The sequence below is a fragment of the Zingiber officinale genome, chromosome 2A (genome assembly GCF_018446385.1).
Source record: "Zingiber officinale cultivar Zhangliang chromosome 2A, Zo_v1.1, whole genome shotgun sequence".
Taxonomy (NCBI): domain Eukaryota; kingdom Viridiplantae; phylum Streptophyta; class Magnoliopsida; order Zingiberales; family Zingiberaceae; genus Zingiber; species Zingiber officinale.
This window is the reverse complement of record NC_055988.1, coordinates 145,552,856-145,570,320: the sequence shown is the minus strand read 5'-3', so window position 1 is coordinate 145,570,320 and position 17,465 is coordinate 145,552,856.

Sequence of the window (17,465 nt, the reverse complement as noted above, 5' to 3'; positions counted from 1 at the left end):
GTTAGCTAATTCTTATCTTTTGTGGATTATAGATTCAGAAGCAACCAACCATGTAGCTCGGGAGTGAGTTGCATTTGTGGAGTACCATCGGGTACCAGCTGGTAACAAATGCATATATGTAGGAAACAATGCAAGAATTGAAGTCAAAGGAATTGACACTTGCAAGCTCAACCTACGTGGTGGGCGTTCCCTGTTTTTATATGATGTCCTGTATGCTCCTGACATTCGACGGAATCTGGTTTCCGTTATTTGTCTTTTTGATTTAGGTTATTGTGTAAATTTTTATAGTCGTTGTATGGAACTTCGAATTAACTCTGTGTTAATTGGGCATGGTTATGTAACAAATGGTTTTATGGTTCTTGATGTAGAACCAAATAATAATGATTATTTTTCAAACATTGCTCTTACTAGTAATGCTGATATTGATGATGAAATTTGGTATGCTAGACTAGGATGTGAGCATTGTCTTGCTGGAAAGGTAACTCGAAAACCATTTGGCAAGACTATTAGGGCTGAATCACCAATGCAATTAATTCATTTGGATATTTGTGGTCCAATGAATGTGATGGCTAGAAATGGGAGTTCTTATTTCATTACATTTATTGATGACTTCACTCGTTTTGGTCATGTGTTTTTGATTTCTCATAAAAATGAAGCATTAGATTGCTTCATTCGTTACTTGAACGCAGTTGAGAATCAATTGGAACGTTAGGTTAAAACCTTGCACACTAACTGTGGAGGTGAATAATTGTCTAATTAGTTCAAGACAATATGTAATGAGAAAGGGATTATTAGACAATTAACTATCCCTGGAACTCCACAGCAAAATGGGATTGCTGAAAGAAGAAATATGACTCTTCTTGAAATGGTTAGGTCTATGATGACGCAGACTAATTTGCCAATCTCCTATTGGGGAGATGCATTATTAGTTGCGACCTATATACTTAACAAAGTGCCTTCAAAGTTAGTTCACTACAACAAAAACATTAAAAGACAATGGTTAAAAACCGTTGTCGTGGCCCTTTAAAACCATTGTAATTAGCAGTGTTGTTAAAAGTGGGGGGCTACGACAACGGTTTTAAACCGTTGTCTTTGAATGAAAAGACAATAATTTTGCAACGGTTTTAAACCGTTGTCTTTGAATGAAAAGACAACGGTTTAAAACCGTTGTTTTTTAGAGCATTTTTAAAATAGTACTGCTAGCTACAACCATTCTTGGGGCTACGACAAGGTTTTTAACCGTTGTCTTTGAGGGTGATAGATAACAATAACGATTTTAAACCGTTGTCTTTTAAATTATTCTCTTTTAATACCAATATATCTTATTTCAATTTAAATATATAATAAAGAATCATAATCAAGAAAGAATATTCCCCACATCAATATCATTCAAAATGTTAGTTATACAAGAATTATAATAACAAAAGAAGAAACATATCTCATGTTCAAATAAAATTTATCCCAATTATAAATAAACAAATAAACTCTATTTACAAGTAATGAGCAATAACCAAAAGACTAGAAACTTGTGATGGTGGTTCATGCCATGTAGGATTGCACTTAATTATTGTCAACCCAAGTCCCATCACAATCTTCAACTTGTAGGATTTCATTGGACTCCTCTTTCTCACTTGCTGATTCTTTCATGCCAACCATTTCTAATATTTTTGATCATCAGTTCCATAATAAATCCGGTCTTCCTCATACTAGCTCCATCAAAAAGTCCAATCTTCACCATACCATGTTGTATAGTGACAAAACAGTGAGGATTTACCTGTAATTGAACTAGGGCAAACTTAAATGTAATGAAATCACACAGAGGCCAGTACAAAAATCTGGATTTAATAGTGGGAATTGAATCAAATCTCTGTTTAACCTGGAAAATATCTCATTGCCAGATTCTGCTTTGCTTTGCTGAGAAGACCCCTGGAACGACGTTCTGCGAGTTTCATTTCCTTCTGCCTCATGTCGAACTACAGTGACCCAATCTAATGCTTTCTCTTATGCAACTTTGTGGGCTTCCCCTTGCCCGAAGCAGTAGGCTGCATTTCATGTTTAGATAGAAGCACATTAGACAGGATGTTATTGTAGTTTATTCAAAATATGCAAAAATAATCAGAAGTGCTGATAATATTGTGCTTATCATTGAGTTGATCAAAGACGATTCAAAGTCTAGATTTTAGCTAAAACCTCTGTTTATTTAAGAACAATGCTGGTACGTACCTGCTAGCAAAACAACTCCATCTATGTAAGGTAGGTAGTTACAGATGCGTTAATAAAACGAAACTTGATTGGCTCACATTACACTCTAAACAGCATGCAATTGTTTTTTAATATAGGGTTTAGCAATTAATTGAACCATATCATCAAAGATTAGACAAAGTGTACCACCCCATAGCAATACTAGTGCATATGAATTTTGTCTCGATGGAAATGTCCGTTGCAATACATGACAACCTGATAGTCTCAGTATGACCTAGAGCCGCCAAGATCAGCTCCAATGGGGGCCTTTAATGGTCATTTTAGGTTAGAGTTGACCATTTGACACTTTTTTTTTCTATTCCTCTTTATGTCATGTTTATAAAAAAAATGAAATCAACACTCAAACCTGCTAAATTTCAATTAAACATCTTGAAGATTACTTTCCTTTAGGATGAAAAGAAGAAAAAAAATATTAATATGATGTGCTAGATTTCTAAAGAAGAAAGAGGGGTCATTTCTTACTTCCTAATAAGTTGAGACTTAGCTAATATCCATGATCATGATAGAGGTTTGAATACTTAAATTTAGTCCCTCAAGTTTCATTTGAATCAATGAAACCTTTGGTATTTGGTTAAGTACTCACTATGGTCCTTCTCTAGACCGAACCTGGATCCGGAAGCTTGACCCATTATTTCATTGAACTACATGAGTTAAAAAAACAAAAAACACAACAGAAGCTAAAATGAGGCAACTAAACTTAGTTAAATCAAAACCTACAATACAAACTTCAGAGGTCAAATTGGAAAGAACTTTAACTAGAAATCACACTGAAATGTAGTCATGAGATAACTAAACAAAGATTAAATGAGATGAATGAAACTTCGAGTGTCACATTAAAAGCCCCATGCAAATACGAGGGGCCAATTGGGATCAGAATTTTTTCCAACAAATTACAACGAAATGTTGTAATACAGTTGTCATGTGTTGTTGAATAACTTAGTGTATAAAATGTTGAACTAGCTATTGTTTATCTATTGGGGCACTAAATAATCCTAGTACCTGAGTTTCTTCAATTGCACTGGATGTGGAAATATAAATGTTCAGGTCAGTCAAATCTTACTTGATTTGTATAACCTTCTTTCTTGTCGTGTATCCAGCCGTCGCTTTGTAGATAATGGTAAGAATTAGCCATGAGACTAAGAATAAGTACATGCCTCCTTGGATCACCATCGACACAGGATTAGCCTGACGATTTCTCATAGATTCATCAGGCACGCTGTAGGAAAGCATGCAATGTGCATGTCCATTCTTCTAGGAGGGCCCGTGCACGACATTTTCTGATATGGTTGAACTATAGATGCGAATAAACCCAGAGGTTACATGGATTGGATTGGCTATGTGGGCAGCAACAACCTTTCCAAACATAGGAGGAAACTTAGCAAATGCTGCGGGTGCTGAGATTGCACCGAACATGTTTAATAGATGCTTCTTTGCAGTATTTTCCTTGTTAGAATCTTTCATGGTGTCATCTGTAGCAAAATAATGTTAGAAAACTAAGAACCTGGAATCGTCAAATCATCTAATATTCACATATAGCGGTTCGAAGTTTATCTAACCCAACCAACCATTTGCAAAGTTTTGTAGGCATAATTAGTATAATCATTTTGCAAATCATTACCACTAATAAAGACTATGACCACCATACCTGGTTTATCACCAACATCCTCACATTTGTCTTTGGATTGATCCATGAAGATTTTACTCCAAGACAATATTTAAAGTGGATGGTACCCTTGGGGCTACAAGACATTGATACAAAATTATTTGAACCAACAAATTAATTTCAGATGAATCATCCTTCAACATAGTTGACTTGCAAGTTAGCATCAGATTGAATAATACCACCATCAATATTTGATACAGTTCTACCTTTATCATCCAGTATGCAGCAAATAATTTAGACCCAACCTTGTAAGGACTTTGACATATGCTTCCTTAATGTATATAATCATTGTCTTTGTTCCCTTGAAGGCCATCACACTTTAGCTGCTTGATAGCCACCTCCTTCTCATGCAAAAGATCTTTTTCCTTGTCAACAATGATCTGCTTTGACCGATGCAAAAGTAAAGAAAAAAAAGTAGGAAGAAAGAGGGTGTTCGATTGAATTAGCAATCATGCGTTGCTATTGATTACTTACTTCTTCCGTCAAAGATTTCCACTTGTCTCCTCCAGCTTTAGTAACTTGTTCAGATCAAATTGATGCACTTATTATGGTGGTAAAAAATCGAAGAGAAAAAAAAAATCAATTATGGAGTAGAAAGATCTGTAGGGGAAAGGAAGAGGAAATCTAACTGTTGCGACTGACTTGTTATTAGGGTTCTTTTCCTTGAACGTCTTCCAAAATTCTTCCCTGCCGAGATAATCGAGTGAGCAACGACGTACAAAGAAGGGAAAAGTAAATTGATGAGCCGATAAGAGAGGATCTCACATGAAGTCGAAGAAGGCACTCTAAGGCCTCTTGGGCGTGTTGGGATCCTTGCCAGCTTTGGACTTCTTTGGCTTCTTTGCTGCACGTTCCGGTCCCTTCTTCACCAAAAGCCTTTAGAGAGAAGAAAACAAGCATCAAATCCCCCCCCTCCCAAAATCACACTTTTTCAACACCGATCGATATGCTAAGAACATTAAAAGGAGAAACAGAATCTCACTTCGTATTAGCCTTCTTGGGAGTGTCAGTCTTTGATTTTCCCCTCTTCATGGCGAGATCTGCAGCAAAGACAATCAGATCCGCCCAAAAAAGTAAAAAAACACACAAAAATCATAGAAATCATGAGAAATCGTAAACTTTACCTTGAGATTAGGGTTCTACGCCATAGGAGAGGAGTGATCGATGGGATGTAGAGGCAAAAGCAAAGAGGATAAGAAGAGGAGGTGAGGAGGAGCCTGGAAGAAGAGGCAAAAAATTGAAATCGACGGCTCGAGATCAGGTTGGGTAAACTAGGGTGAAACATCAAGGGTTCGCAGTGTGAAGAGAATGTATAAGGAGAGGGAAAGAAAATGTTCGAGAAGACTAAGGGGGAAAACACGGCGCCAAAAGTTTTTGGCAAATAGGGAAAGCAAAACACGGTCGAAGAGAAAAATGGCTAGAGAATAAAGTCAAAGACAACGGTTTTAGATAACCGTTGTAAAATACGTTGTTGATTTAAAATAAAATCGCTCATTGACAACAGTTTTCACAAAACTATTGTCTTTTGTATTTTATGGGAGCTCAAAGACAACGGTTTTATCAAAAACCGTTGTCTTTTATTAAATTTACAACAGTTTTTTACAAAATCGTTGTCGTTGTGGTGTTGTCTTTTAACATTTTTGTTGTAGTGGTTCCATCTACCCCACATGAACGTTGGACAGGCAGAAAGCCGGATTTAATTAATCTGAGACCTTGGGGGTCAGCTGCCTACATTCATGATAAGACTCACGAACATAGAAAATTATGACCCAGAGGTAAGAAGTGTATCTTTATAAGGTATTCTGAGACTTCTAAGGGTTATGTTTTTATTAGTGAGCGACAAGATGGAACCATCTCTGAAATAGAGTCAAGAGATGCTACTTTTCTTGAAACTAAGTTCCCAACACGAGGTGAAGTTGATAAGACAATTCCTCTATATAAGATAGAGGAGGAGGATAATATTTCTTTATCAATAAATCAGGAGATGCTTGAATTTAGTCAACCTAGTGGGAGTAATGTAACGCCCCGCCTCCTACCGTCTAGACTGTAAGGTCGGGGGTTACAATCATCCATGTTAAACTGAATATTAAGGTGCGGAAAACTAAACTAATTAAAACTCTCTGCTATTTGTTATAAAGTCTGAAATTTATATTTAGATTACACTTCTAAAGTTGTATAAATGCTAAGAAGGGAACCTACACTTCCTACTTGGTCAAAAACTGAAATCAGACACTTCTAGTTGAAATCAGACTTTCCAATCGATCGGCTGATCGATTGGAGTGGTTTGATCGATCCACTGGTCGATCCAACGTGCTACTGTGCACGGAAGTCCCGTCTGGATATATCGGCTAATCGATCCAGTCTGGCCAATCGATCCAGAGATCAATTCAGAAGCTCTCTGTTCATGGGAATTAAGTTCCTGATGGATCGGCTGATCGATCCATGGCCAATCGATCACCTGATCGACTCATCAGCTCTCTGTACGCGGAAGTCGCATTTCAATCGATCGGCTGATCGATCGAGGGCTCCTCAATCGATCAGCTGATCGACTCAATGGCGTTCTGTACGCGGGGATTTCTTCCAATCGATCGGTTGATCAATTGAGGACTCCTCAATCGATCGGCTGATCGATTGAGTTTCTGATTTCTGCAGAAATCCCACCCGAACTCGTACAGGACCTTAAGAAATCAAATAAAAGCATAATACCACTACTAGGTATGTCATAACTCATGATTAGTTATCTAATATCAGGACAACTAATAATCTAAGCACATTTCCATAGTTCAAGACACTTAAACATCTAAAAGTGCGGAAAAGTAACACTATAAGAAAACTAAGTCTTTAGACTTGCTAGTCACCAAGAATCTTTATTCCAAGTTCCCTTTACACACATCTTTATCGCATTGCCCTCCAGCCTTCGCTATTCCATCTTCCCTTTACCTTTATCTGCAGGATAAGGAAAAAGGGAAACTATAAGCTTGGGAACTTAGTAAGAACCATCTACCTCACAAAACATGCATTCGAAGGAATCATGCGTTTAAAAGATGCTATTTGAAATACATGCTAAAAATGCTAAAACGTGGCATATAGACAATTAAATCATGCTAAACAATTACTGAAAAAAAAAACTACTCATTGTATCAACAAGCTAACTAAATCGATACATAATCCAGGCTATGTGTTATAACTATCAGAAAACTAAATTGAAGCTAAGCTGTATTCACATATCTGGTTTGTGAAGTTTGAAAACTATTTTCATAAAGAGATAAAAATACTAATCATGCTGCTGATGGGCCCGGCAACTGTACTTGCTATGCGTGCATCCCTAATTAGGCCCGAGGTAGCAAGTCCCGAATCTAGTAGGGTTTCTAGGTTATCTAAACCTAGGGACGACTATGAGAGCCCAACCCAAGGACAACTGAGAGTCCAGTACAGTGCCACTGATAAAGTAAAATACTGATTTTTAATCTAATTATTTTGTCTTGTCTGACTAGGTTATCTGAACCTAGAACTAGGTTATCTGAACCTAGAACTAGGTTATCTGAACCTAGAGACAACTATGGGAGCCCACCCATTGGACCGTAGTCCCATATAACTGAAGAAAGACTATGTATGCTATTAAAAATGCATCTATGACATTTTACCGAGCTATTAAAATGCCTAATGTAGCATATATCTGTACTAGTCATTTTATCGAGCACCTGGTGTGCTCTAACTCTGCATATGGCTGCACTAAGATCATAAAAGCGAACTAGGACTATGAAAGCATACGATTAGCTTCTTATACTGCAAGCGAGGGGTTACTTACTTCCTGCGCTAAGTTTTCTTACAATCCGTTCGCTAGGTTTTTTGGAGAAGAAGATCTCTTCGGCGATCTTCTTACGTCTACGTGTTCTTCTTACGGAGAGGAGCGTCCTCGTATCGGAGACGTCGCCGGAAGGTGCTCCTACGATCCTAGGGATGGAACCCTAGTTCTCTTGGGCTTGGGCGCCGAGAGGGTGAGGAGGAGAGAGGGAGGCGTCGAGTGAGGGTGAGGAATAAAAGAAGTTGTCGATCAAATCTCCTAAATCCCCACTTAAAATTCCCTATTTATATTAAGTGATTAATATGCCCCAACTCAATCATAAATAGAATTTCTCTCCTCTTCTTTCAGCACACCCCTGCTGGGGCCCCTTGGTTACTAAGTCACCCTATATGTCATAGAGTCCATAGGTTGCGGGTTCGATCCCCGCTTAGGCTATTTTACGTTTTTGTTTAATTTTGCTACTTCGGCTATTCTAAAAATTCCATAAAAATATCCTAAAATTCTGGAAAAATAATAGAATATTTCTAAAATTTAATTTGAGAATTTTCTGGCATTACAATCCCCCATACCTTATAAAAAGTTCATCCTCGAACTTAGAATAACTCTAGGTACTTCTGTCTCATACTAGCTCCTGTCTCCCAAGTTGCCTCTTCTGTTGTGTGATTTTGCCAAATATTTTTACTAATGGTACCTCCTTATTCCGCAATTTCTTAACTGCTCGGTCTATTATCTGAATAGGCCGACTGTCATAGTTGAGGTCTTCGCGGACTTGTACCGACTGGGGCTCAATCACCTAGGTGGCATCTGGGATATGCTTCTTCAGCATAGAGACATGAAATACGTTATGGATAGCTGACATCTCCTGGGGTAGCTCTAGCTCATATGCTACCTTGCCAACTCTTCTAATGATAGGGTATGGTCCCACATATCTGGGACTTAATTTGCTCTTCTTCCCAAAACGCATTACTCCCTTCATGGGAGCCACTCGGAGGAATACTGTATCCCCCACTGAAAACTCTAAGGGTCGACACCGTGTATCAGCATAGCATTTCTAGTGGTTCTGAGCTGTCTCTATCCTCTGGCGGACCTGCTACTAGATCTGTCTGAAGTTCTAGTTCTTTCTGTTCACCACTTTCATACCAGCAGATTGGAGATCTACACCTCCGCCCGTAGAGAGCCTCGTAGGGTGCCATGCCGATAGTGGCCTGATAACTATTGTTGTATGTAAATTCTGCTAAACTCAGATATTTGCACCAACTTCCCTTGAAGTCTAGGGCACACGCTCGGAGCATATCTTCGAGTACCTGATTTACTCACTCCGTCTGACCATCTGTCTGAGGATAGAAAATTGTGCTAAATTTTAACCTGGTGCCCAATGCTGACTGTACACACTCCCAGAAGTGTGACGTGAATCTACTGTCTCTGTCTGAAATGATGGTCCGTGGAACTCCATGCAGTCTGACGATCTCCTTGAGATACAACTGAGCTAGTTGCTCCATGGAGTAGGATATCCTGATAACTAAGAAGTGGGTTGATTTAGTTAATCTGTCGACTATTACCCATATGACATCAAAATCATTCGTGGTTCTGGGTAGTCCCACTATGAAATCCATAGAAATATCCTTCCACTTCCATTCTGGGATCTGAATAGGCTGCAGAATTCCCCCTGGTCTCTGGTGTTCTGCCTTGACCCTCTGGTAGGTCAGACAGGTACTAACATATCTAGCGATGTCTCTTTTCATCCCAGGCCACCAAAAACATTTCTTTAGGTCTTGGTACATTTTGGTGGAACCAGGATGCATCGCATAAGAAGTCCTGTGAGCCTCGTCTAGGATCTTCCTCTGAAGTTCCTCCAGATCTAGAACACATAGTCTGTCACCAAAATATAATACCCCACTATCAGATACTCTGAACTCTCCACCTTCTGATTCTGCTAACCCTTGCTTGATTTTCTAAATTTCAAGGTCCTGTCCCTGAGCTGTCTGGATGTCACCAAGTAGGGTAGATGCGAATGTCATAGTAGAGAGTTGCCCAACTATTAGTTCAAGACCGAAATCTGTAATCTCCTTCTGTAGGGGCGGTGACAAGGCTGCTAAGGATAGTGAGGTGGCACTGGACTTCCTGCTAAGTGCGTCTGCCACCCTATTGGCTTTTCCTGGATGGTAGTGTTGGTTGCTACTCGGAAAACCTAGAGGTTCCACTGTACAAAAATTTTGTACAAAGGTCTGAACCTTTTCCTAGCTACCATGTGTTCTTTTAAATTAAATTTTGGATCGCCTGCGGAACTTAACACGTTTGATCCAAAACTTAATCTATTCGTTCTTTTAGGTTTTAACTTGGGTCTCCTGCGGAACTTAACACGTTCGACCCAAATCACCTTAAGTTATTAATTCCATTAAATATTAATTTCCATAATTGGTTCCCAGTACTAACGTGACGAGGCACATGACCTTCTTGGATATGGGAGCAACCACCACCGACTAGACAAAACCTTTTATAGAAAGCTAATATTTAATTTCCTAAAATAACTTTAGGTTAACCAAAAAGAACAATCAAATCACAAGGAAAAAATAAAACAAAAGAACACAACTTCGAAAAACATATTCGAAATACTAGAACGTAAGCCTCTTGTATTTGATATTATTTCCATAAATAACTAGTATGATGCGGAAATAAAAATTACTAGTTATACCTTGTAGAAAAACCTCTTGATCTTCTATCGTATTCCTCTTCTAACCTCGGACGTTGTGTGGGCAACGATCTACCGAGATGAGAAACCACCAACCACCTTCTTCTCCTCCAAGCAAGGTTCGGCCACAAAGGAAGAACTTCACCAAAGAAGAAAACCAAAATACTAACCAAGCTCCAAGAGATGCTAGCTTTCTCTCCTTCTTCTTCTTCTTCTCCGAGTAGTATCCGACCACCACAAGAGCTCCAAGGGAGAGGGAGAGGTTCGGCCACCACAAGAGGAAGAGAAGGAGATGATGGCCGGCCACACCAAGGAACAAAAGAGGGAGAGAAATAATAAGGGTTGTGTCTAATGAAGGCACCCTCACCCCTTCTTTTATATTCCTTGGCCTAGGCAAATTAGGAAATTTAATTACAATAAAATTTCCTCAATTTCCTTGACATGATTTAATTGAGAAAAATAAAATAAAATTTCCCCAATTACAATCTCATGGCCGGCCACATCATTGGAGAACAAATTGGACAAGTTTTAATCAACAATTAAAACTTCCTAATTTGTTTCCGGAAAAAATAAAATTTCTCTTTAAAAATCTCTACATGGTTAATAAAAAGAAATTTCCATAATTTTAATTTTACAATATGTGAATAATTTTTAAAGAGAAAATAAAATATCTCACCAATCTACAAATAAGGAAAGAGATCAAATCTCTTTCTTTAATCTTTTGTAAATTTTACAAGAGAGATAATTTTAATTTAAATTCTCTTTAATAAATTATTTCTTCCACATAATAAAAATTAAAATTAAAAATTCTTTTTAATTTTATTTTGGCCGGCCCTACTAGCTTGGGTTCAAGCTAGGGCCGGCCACCCAATCTTATACCTAGGCCGGCCCTAGCTTGTTTCCCAAGCTAGCTTGGCCGGCCCCTATTGGGTGGGTATAGAAGGTGGGTATAGGTGGGTATAGAACTCTATAACTAAGATGCTACGATAGGGACCGAGAGGAGGAATTGGTTTTGGTCTCCCGATAAAATTAAGCATCCCGTGTTCGCCCCGAACACACAACTTAATTTTATCAATGATAATTCATTCCACTAGAGAACTATCATTGAACTACCGCACCAATCCCAAATTACATTTTTGGGCTCCTTCTTATTATGAGTGTGTTAGTCTCCCTGTGTTTAAGATATCGAATGTCCACTAATTAAGTGAGTTATTGACAACTCATTTAATTAATATCTAAGTCCAAGAGTAGTACCACTCAACCTTATCGTCATGTCGGACTAAGTCCACCTGCAGGGTTTAACATGACAATCCTTATGAGCTCCTCTTGGGGACATTATCAACCTAGTATCTCTAGGACACAGTTTCCTTCTATAATCAACAACACACACTATAAGTAATACCATTTCTCAACTTATCGGGCTTATTGATTCATCGAACTAAATCTCACCCATTGATAAATTAAAGAAATAAATATCAAATATATGTGCTTGTTATTATATTAGGATTAAGAGCACACACTTCCATAATAACCGAGGTCTTTGTTTCTTTATAAAGTCAATATAAAAGAAACGACTTCAAATGGTCCTACTCAATACACTCTAAGTGTACTAGTGTAATTATACAGTCAAGATAAACTGATACCTAATTACACTACGATCTTCTAATGGTTTGTTCCTTTCCATTTTGGTCGTGAGCTACTGTTTATAATTTATAAGGTACTGATAACATTATCTTCTGCATGTGACACCACATGCCATGTTATCTACAATATAAATTAATTGAACAACTACAAACAAATGTAGATAATTTGACCAAATGTGATTCTTTATTCAAGACAAATGTTTACAAAAACTTAGGCTTTCAGTATACACTCCAACAATCTCCCACTTATACTAATGACTAAGCTGCCATATCTTCTACCATACATCTGATTCTCATTCCCTCCACATGCCGATCGAAAGCTTTCGCCGGAAGGGCCTTAGTGAAAGGATCTGCCAGGTTATCTGCTGATGCAATCTTGGCGATGACAACTTCTCCTCGCTTCACGATATCTCGTATCAGGTGGTACTTGCGCTCTATATGTTTACTTGCCTTATGAGCTCGTGGTTCCTTCGAGTTTGCAACTGCACCGCTATTATCACAATAAATTGTGATAATTTTGGGCAAACCAGGAATCACATCTAAGTCCATTAGAAAGTTCCTGAGCCATACTGCTTCTTTACGCCTCAGAGGTGCTACATACTCGACTTCCATGGTTGAGTTGAAGCATTCGCTTAACACTCCTCCATGAAATGGCTCCACCTCCTAAAGTAAACACATAGCTGATGTAGACTTCTGTTATCCCTATCGATTGGAAATCAATCAGTGTAACCCAGGAGGCAGATCGTGCTTGGTAAACTAGCATATAATCTCTTGTCCTTCTAAGGTACTTTAATATATGCTTTACCGCAGATCAATGTCCTTGTCGAGGGTTACTCTGTTGACCATGCCCATGGCAAAGCAGATATCGGGTCTCGTACATAGCATTGCATACATTAGGCTTCCTGAAGCATAAAGCGCTTTCATGTCCTCTATCTCTTTTGACGTCTTTGGAGACATCTCTTTAGATAGAGCTACTCCATGTCTAAAAGGTAAGAAACCTTTCTTGGAATCCTGCATGCTAAAACGAGCAAGGATTGTATCTATATATGAAGTTTGGGACAGACACAACATTCTTTTCTTACGATCCCTTATAACTTTGATCCCAAGAATGTGTGCACAATCTCCTAAGTCCTTCATATCAAATTGTTTGGACAATCATACCCTTACGTCTGATAATACCTTGACATTGTTGCCAATTAACAAAATATCATCTACGTATAGTACAAGAAATACCACCACGTTTCCGTTACACTTCTTGTATACACAAGACTCATCCGGACACTGAATAAATCCATACGACTGGATTACTTCATTAAACCGGATGTTCCAAGACCTTGAAGCTTGCTTCAGTCCATAAATGGACCGATTGAGCTTGCACACTAGATGCTCTTTGCCTTTTTCAATGAACCCTTCTGGTTGCTTCATATGAATGTTCTCTTCAAGACTTCCATTAAGGAAAGCTGTCTTGACATCCATTTGTCAAATCTCATAATCCATATGAGCAGCAATAGATAAGAGTATCCGGATAGACTTAAGCATGGCTACCGGTGAAAAGGTCTCCTCATAATCGATTCCCTCTTTCTGAGTGTACCCTTTCGCAACAAGCCTAGCTTTGAAGGTCTCTACCTTCCCGTCTGTCCCTCTTTTCTTTTTGTAGATCCATTTGCATCCAATGGCTTTTACACCATCAGGTGGTTCTACAAGCTCCTAGACCTTATTAGAGTACATAGACTCTATTTCAGAATTCATTGCCTTTTGCCAAGATGCTGCATCTATATCTTGGAGTGCTTCGTCGTATGTTCGTGGATCAGGTTCATGTTTACCCGGGATCAAGTCCGAAGACTCTCCCAAAAACATGAATCTTTCAGGCTGCCTTACAACCCTCCCACTACGACGAGGCACTGTCTGTGGTTGTGTATCATGTGTGACACGTGTTGCAGTCTCTTGTGGTACTTCATCTTGTACTGTTGGTACTGAAGTAGACATGTCCTCTCTAAGTTCTTCTAAAACAACTTTGCTACTGGGCTTGTGATCCATTATATAGTCTTCTTCTAAAAACTGGGCATTGGTGCTAACAATGACCTTCTGATCTTTAGGACTATAAAATAAACCACCTTTCGTTCCTTTGGGATATCCTACAAACACGTGAACTTATGCGGATTCTAACTTATCGATCTAGTTTCAGACATGTCTTGGACTACCAAATCGAATATGTCTTAGGCGGGCTTTGCCCATTCCACAATTCTATAGGAGTAGAAAAACCGATTTAGAAGGTACTAAGTTCGGAACGTATACTGCTGTTTCCAGAGCATATCCCAAAATTTGGTAATTCTCAATAACTCATCATTGATCTAACCATCTCCATAAGAGTCATATTCCTTCGCTCGCTACACCATTACATTGGGGTGTTCCGGTGCGACATTTGGGATTGAATCCCTCGATAAGTAATTCCTAAACTCTCTTAAGAGGTATTCGCCACCACGATCTGACCGTAGTGTCTTGATACTTTTACCTAGTCGTTTCTCCACATCAGCCTTCTATTCTTTGAACTTATCAAAGCACTCGGACTTGCGGCGCATTAGGTAAATGTATCCATATCTTGAATAATCGTCTATAAAAGAGACAAAATATTCAAAACCTCCTCATGCCTGGATAGACATAGGACCACACAAATCAGAGTGAACCAATTCTAACACTTCTTTGGCTCTATACCCCTTGGCCTTGAACGGCCTCTTGGTCATTTTACCTTCCAAGCAAGATTCACAAGTTGGAAAATTTTCCAACTCAAATGAACTCAAAAGTCCATCGGCTATAAGCCTCTGAATCCTACTTAAGTTAATATGACCAAGCCTTAGATGCCAAAGATATGCTTGGTTCATTTTCGAAGGTTCTTTTCCCTTATTAGAGTTAGAAGATGAGTTATAAATTTCCATGTTTTGCTTTGTGGAAGAAATTGGATTTAAAGTATACAAATTGCCAACTAATACACCAGAACAGATAATCACTTTATTTCTTTTAATAACTACATCGTTACTGAAAGAAACTGAATATCCATCTAAAAATAGTTTAGAAACTGAAATTAAATTCTTTCTAAAATTGGGTACATAAAGACAATTTCTTAAAATCAAATTTCTATTTCTACTAAAAGATAAGTAGACGTCTCCCACTGCAACAGCTGCCACCTTAGTAGCATTGCCCATGTAGACGGTAATTTCTCCTTCAGATAGTCGTCGGGTTTCCTGGAACCCCTGCAAGGAATTGCAGACATGATCAGTGGCTCCCGTATCTACACACCAGGTGCTGGTAGATAACACCGCTAAACATGTTTCAACAACTAGAGTATGAGATATACCTTTGTTTTGGTTCCTACGAGGACAGTCCGCCTTCCAATGTCCTGCCTGCTTATAGATGAAGCACTTGCCCTTCGGCGCTTTAAATCCCGTACTCTGAGATTTATTCACTTTCTTTGCTGAACCAGCTTGTTTCTTTTTCTTCTTTCCTTTCGGTTTAGAAGTAGAACCATTTTCAGCATAGTGAATTTGAGCATTGTGACGAAATAATCCTTCTGCTGCTTGAAGTTCTGTCAGTAGTTCCGCTAATGAATAAACCCTCTTATTCATATTATAGTTCAGGCGAAACTGCTCAAAACTTCTAGGTAGCGTTTGGAGGATCATATCGATCTGGGTTTCCCCATCAATTTCTCCTCCAAGGATCTGTATCTCGTTCAGATAAGCCATCATCTTTAGGATATGATCCCTTACAGGAGTACCCTCTTGCATGGTGGCTGTCATTATCTTTCTCATGGCTTCTTGCCTAGAAGCCCTATCCTGATGACCAAAAAGTTCCTTGAGATTGTTCATAATATCATAGATCGTTGGTAAATCTTGATCTCGATGTTGCAATACATTTGACATTGAAGCCAAAATGTAACACCGCGCCATCTCATCTGCTTTTACCCATTTCCTATGATATTCAATCTCCTCTTGGGTAGATTCACCAGTAGGTGCATCAGGGCACTGCTCAATCAGTACAAATTTATAGCTTTCAGCAGTAAGAACAATGTCCAGGTTTCTTTTCCAATCTATGTAGTTTGGTCCAGTAAGTCTATTCTGTTGAAGTATGATGGACAGTGGGTTGAAAGACATCCTAAGAATCACAAATAACTTTTGGTCAGAACTCTAAATTTAGAATAATATTGATTCCTCAAACAATACTATTTTAAATTAACCAACACCTCAAAACACCGTGAATTTTGTATGCCACGTTAGTGTGGACGTATACAAATTCAACATTTGTAAAAGGAGGGTTTTAACCCATTAATTTTATTATCTTGTCAATCTAACTTTTTGACAAATAAAATTAATAGTTGGTATCTTTTGGTCACACAAATAATAGCAGTGACTCCGATGGGGAGGATACTATTAGGTGTGTCTAATTGTATACCATTACTTGACACTAAGTCTATTAATAAGATTATGCCTCTTCCGTTGGGGAAGATCACACGCTCTTAATTAACTTCCTATAGTCATCCAAAAATGGAAGTCTGTTCTAGTGATCCACAAACAAGCTCATCCGTTATGGAGGAAGGCACTCAGAGCCAACGCGCAAGCTTGTTTGCATCACTTACAAACCAGTAATGGAGACTATGAGATTTATTTAAAAATCCCTCTCCCACTTAGTTATTTATAAATGAGGAATTTTAACTATGCTAGCCTACTAAGCATGTAAACTAACACATACACACAGCACAATATAAAAGCAATAAATAGAAAATCTAATTTTCAACTATTATGGCTTTTATCTCTAGTTGTCCTCCGTGTGTTGTCATCCCAAGCTGCTGTCATATTTGGCCACCGCCACCGGGTCTCGCTGTCGCATCCATCTTGCTCCTAGTTCCGCTGCGCCTCTGGTCCTTAAAAGGTTCCACGCTTTGCAAGATTCGATCCGCGACATAAATAGAATTTTACATTTTTGATCCTATATTCCATAAAAGGAATGTACATGTATCTAGATCAAAAATAAAATCCTAATAAAACTAAATACAGCTCCTGCTGTATTTTAATACAATCATGCACACACATATAAATGCCCTTGACATGTCCAAGGGTTCAATCACACACATAATAACTAAAAGCCATAATAGTTGGATCCTGCATCCACAAAGTTAGCACATCCTACTATTAACCTGCCTAAATTATGTATGACATGTGCATAATTAAACTAATACCAAATACACAGAGGCAAAACCCTAGCTCTGATACCAATTGTTGGTTGCTACTCGGAAAACCTAGAGGTTCCACTGTACAAAAATTTTGTACAAAGGTCTGAACCTTTTCCTAGCTACCATGTGTTCTTTTAAATTAAATTTTGGATCGCCTGCGGAACTTAACACGTTTGATCCAA